This window comes from Haliotis cracherodii, unplaced genomic scaffold (assembly GCF_022045235.1).
Source record: "Haliotis cracherodii isolate W230 unplaced genomic scaffold, xgHalCrac1.p SCAF_3, whole genome shotgun sequence".
Classification (NCBI taxonomy): Eukaryota; Metazoa; Mollusca; class Gastropoda; order Lepetellida; family Haliotidae; genus Haliotis; species Haliotis cracherodii.
In genome coordinates, this window is record NW_027266286.1 from 35431633 (window position 1) to 35437085 (window position 5453).

Here is a 5453-nt window from a genome sequence, read left to right on the forward strand (position 1 = left end):
TCTCTAATGTCGGTGTTGACACGTTAACGTCACTCAAGGGTAGGGTCGTCGTGCTCTGATTCCATGTTTACTTATGTCAAGATCACAAGGTGTTTATATAATTATGTTAAAGTCACAAGTTTTAGTGTGAGATGAGCTGGGTGTATGGTCTTGTTATGTGGTAAGCTGAGTTCTTAGTGATTGTCTGTGGATTAATTGGATTACGTAAGCGGGCAGGGTTATGTTTTTTAGTCAAAGGTTGAGATTTCAGAGCAAGCTATATCAGCTTGTTGGAGTTCATTGCCACACATATAAAACTGAGAAATGGGACAGTCAGAGCAGATTCACGGCTAAGCTCCTTGGGGTATGGAATTTCAGTGTGGGGTTGTCTGGACTGTGACTTTCGTGTCGTAAGCGTGAGTATTTATGTACCGTATTTATGTATAGCACCATGTATACTGACTATGTCTAGGTCATCAAGCTATATTCTGTTGTTGTTTAACGCCGCGCTCACCAATACTACAGCTATATGACGCTGGTCTGTAAATAGTCGAGTCTGGACCAGACAATCCAGTGAAAGACATCATGAGCATCGATCCACGCAATTGGGATATGATGACATGCAACCAATCCCAATTCTAACGCTGACCTTCACGGGGTCAAAGTGTATTCAATGTTTTGGATTTTTATTATTGAGTAACATCTAACATATTGTAAGATTGTCATAAGGACAATGGAGCTCTCAGTTATTAAGTGTCTGGGCCGGGAGTGATCCCCAGTCAATGGGCCATGGAAGGACAGTGAAAGAGCCAGGAAGAAGCTGCAGATACTGGATCCTGGCTTGTGTGTTTGTCCCAGTACGGTATCCCCGTCAGTCATCGATGTTATGGGCCAAGTGTGTTCCCTGTCTATAACTGACTGTGAACCTGCACTGAACTATCAGACTCTAATTTGCGTGTATGCTGTGTCTATCGGATGTATTGGATAACGACAGGTTGTATGTACTTTTTGTTGTGATGTATAGTATTTGATGTGACGTGTGTTTGATAGTCGTGTATTGAGAGGGGTGAGTTAGTTGGTATTGTACATAGTCAGGGTGAGGTGTGAAGTTCTCTTCATTACACGTTGAGTGAGTAAGAGTGAAGTATGATACAGGTGAGTGATTGGTATGAGATCAAGGGCATGTGTGTGTGTGAGGGTAACTTGTAAATGTATCTGGGGAATACACTTCTGTCTGTCTAAAGATACGATATCCATGTGCCGTTGCCGTTGTGGGAAGGAAGCGGTTGCGAAGATGAAGAACTCGCAAGTGCCGGTCTTCTATGGGCGTGGTCAAACGTGCTCTTCCACTCCTTGGCATGTTAATGATCGTCCCTGTCTGCTGATGACGCCGCATTCGCCTCACAATACGGGCACAACCGAACGTTCTGGCAATGCGGTCTTACGCTGCCCCCCGCTGTACCATGGCATTGGTCTGTGTACTGTCGGTTACTGTGGTCTTGACGTTGGGTTTCAGCAGGTTTTGACAGCGGTTTTGCACGTGCATTTCGTTCTATGGGCGTAGTTTTCGTAGTCGGTTTTCTTGTCATGCACTATTTCTTATGAAACTAAACACACTTACCGGATTTCGTCATCAGATACATTTGGATGTGTTTGGGGATATTTCACTTCCATTATACAAATTATAATACATTTTGAATAAAATGACCTTTGTATCGTTTCTTTAGTCGCCAGTTCATCATCAAATCTTTTTTTAAAAATCTGATGGAATACGGCGTGTATTGTTTCATAAACTATGTGTATTCTATTCATTATGTCTGTGAGAGAAAAATTATACCCTTTTCGGTGGAAATTAGTTCATGTCATGCATTTATACAAATAGGTTGATTATGATATGGTCAAAGGGAGGCAATTCTTCTTCAATTTTAGAAGTTGCAAATGAGAGTTATCTCCCTTGATTATGGAGCAGACGACTTTTCCTGATATATGTCAGAAATGAGTGCAGAGGAGAAAAGAAGGTTGATTCTACAGCTCCATGATGAAGGCATGACTGATGCTGCTACATTAGCAAAGTGCACAGATACTCCTCTTTCTACAGTGTAAAAGAATGGTTCAGGAATTGAGCACATAAAAGGAGCGGGGAGACCTCGAAAACTGGTGTTTGGTGATCGTGTGAGACTGGGTATTTTGGCTTCTAAAAACAGAAGGGCGAGTATTTCAAATATCAAACATGAAATGGTAAATAGAGGGACAGTAAATGTATCCAAATCTATAGTAAGAAGAAATTTGATTGAACTTGGATGGGAAAAAAAGAAAGGAATTGCCTCTTCGCTTTTGAAACAAGAACACAAGGATAGACGTGTAGAGTGGTGTTTGGCGCATGAAAACTTTGACTGGAACAGTGTTATTTTCACAGATGAGAGCTCTGTATGGGTGTTTCCTAACAATGTTAAAATGTGGACAAAATGTCATTCCGTTCCATTGTACCAGAGACCAAAGTACAGTCCGAAGTTTCATGTTTGGGGAGGGATATCTTCACTTGGAACGACGCCCATGTGTGTTTTTGAGGGTAATTTAACCAGTGAAAGGTATACAGACATTTTGGAAGCTCACCTGATCCCAAATGCAGATGTTTTTTTATGGAAATACTTGGATTTTGCAACAGGATAATGACCCCAAACACACCGCAAGACATGCGCGGCAGTGGTTTGAGGACAACAATGTGACCGTTTTGGACTGGCCTAGCTGCAGCTCGGACTTAAATCCTATAGAAAATGTGTGGGGACTAATGGAGGAGTCGGTGAACCAAAAGGGATTGACAAAAGTTGATGACATGAAGCGCGAGGTGGTGCGATATTGGGACTCTCTCACCCACGAGACTCTAACCTCTCTCATAGGAAGTATGCCCAATCGTATATAACTGTTTGGAAGCAAATGGTGGTCTGATAAAATATTGATGTTACTGTGATGTGATTAAAGAAGGTTTGTGCTCACTTAAAATATGTTTTATTTTTTGGGATGAAATTTTCATATTTACAATTTTAAAGATTTTTCAATTCTCAATAATTATGACTCATACTGTATATGGCATTCTGTGATGTTTTAAAGGCATTCAGTAGATTGTGGTATAAGGGTTCTCATTTACAAATGGATAGAATATTGTGTTAAAGGTGATATGTTTTAATCGGTAAAACGTTGCAGAAGTAAAAGAAAACAAAGAGTATTCTCAAATGACTATGTCGGATGGAATCAATTTAACGACGGACATACTGCAAACCTTAATATAAGGACCGTTTTTGTACGTTGTGCAATGCATCATCAGTGTCTAAATATGACTTTATGCTAATGTCATTGTTCATCAAAACAGCTTAAAGATTTAGAAAACAAAAACAATACCGATCTACAAATTGTCCATAAATCGACCAAAGACTTACTTGTAACATCCAACCAAAGGAACACGGAAATAATACTTTTCCGATTTAAGAGAAACATTGATGACCTGTTACAACTGTTTGGAAATCCCTAGTTTCACTAATCGTCAACCCATCAGCACTTAGTATTAAACATTCACCGACAACTGTAAACAGACGGCTCACATAAATAACATAGACAGACCGTTACCATCACGGCGCAAATTCAAATTCATTTTAGACAGACGGAAACGCAATTTATCTACACCCTATTCATGAGACCCCACTTGACAGAAAAAATTAGTGTCAAATTGGACAGTCATGTTTGGAACAAAGAGTATTACCACACCAAATGCACAACTCGTCCAGTTCGTTCAATCATCATACCATAAACGTCCAGTGCCAATAAGATCAACCCCTATAACATAGACATTACGTTTACAAATGATCACATTTAATAAGGAAAAATGGAATGAACGTTACCACACAAGATTAAGAAATTCAGAACTTCGATCTATTTAGCATACATGTAAAAAATACTGCTCTCTGTCTTTGCGGCGGATTTTGCGAGAATTCCTATCATTACCGATTAGAATGTCCACAAATTAGATAAATACGGAAGAAAATGTTAAATAACATTCAACGTTTCAAAGACTGCATAAGTTATCAAAAATGGATTATGTCCATCACATGACACAGCAGCTGTCAGACGTTAAAATATGCATCACTTGTTAATTGAACACAAAAGTAATTCTTTTCACTGAAATGCACTTGTATTTATGCATCAGCACTGCAATCATTGTTTTCAATATCAGTGTAAGGAGAAGGTCCAGTAAGTCAACCGTGTGTCTTGGTCCCCCCATACCAAATATTCTCTTGAATAAACTATGTTGCAATTAAAAGAATATGATAGGATTCTTATAATCGTTACATTCTCAACAAAAAGCAAACATGACAAATACATACCTTAAAGATACATATTATAATAAATACATATTGTAGTAGCTGGTGCTGAACTTCTGTTAGTTTTTCAAACAGAAAAATTAGTTCAGAAGGTTGATAATAAAGTGGAATATATAAAGGAATGGCGGGATATTTTCGACACTCGCAGTCGGCGTGCAGAAGGAAAACATTCATAACAGTAATCAATATGACTGATGCACATCAATTTACGTTTTTTTTGTAATGATTTGGTGGACATGGTGGTGGCCGAGATAAGATCGATTACCAGTTTGTTCGTTTGCATAACTAACATATTCAAGTTATGTTTTGAAAATATAGATTTCAGTACCAAAGGTTGAAGGTTATAATGCTATGTGTGAAAATCTAATAATACAATTTTTGATAACCACAATGAAGTCTGTTAGTTTATAATCAATGTTAATGCCCAAGCATTTCGTTAACAATTTCAATTTCTTCCTTATCCGATCAGATAATCCGATGCTATTTTTTAATAATGAAAATCAGTATCACTAGTTCTTATAAGTTCATTTCACCATACAATTTGCAATCTGATTTCTCTATTTCTGAGCCCCTTAAAGGACCGGGAGAGGTGTGCAAAAAGAAATGACCAGCTCCATTAACAAGAACAATATGTGACCTGTTGACAAGAAACAAGCCTAACCATATAATGACATTCAAGTTGACACCAATATTATTACTGAGGATCAGGCTTGGTGGGCCCTGCATGGCTGACTGCCAAACGCAAGGTAGGAAACAGATGACAGTAACATCATGGTGCTGCAATTTGTGTAACAATAAACGTGAAAGGCGTTAACCTAAGAACGATATGTAACCTCATAGTTGTTTCATTCTCACCAAAACTAACATTAATACACACACTTGTGACACATGAAAAACGACATCAATTATGAAGCAGGGTATTATAAAAGGAAACCCTATAAAAGCAAATAATAAAAATTAATGCCACGGCAAGAAAATGATAGTAATGATCATTAAAAGTTCACAATGGTTCAATTTCAAAAATCAAATCAAGGTAAAAACGTACATCCTCAAGTCCCACAAATGTATCAAATGTCATTACATTTGAAGTGAAAAGAATGA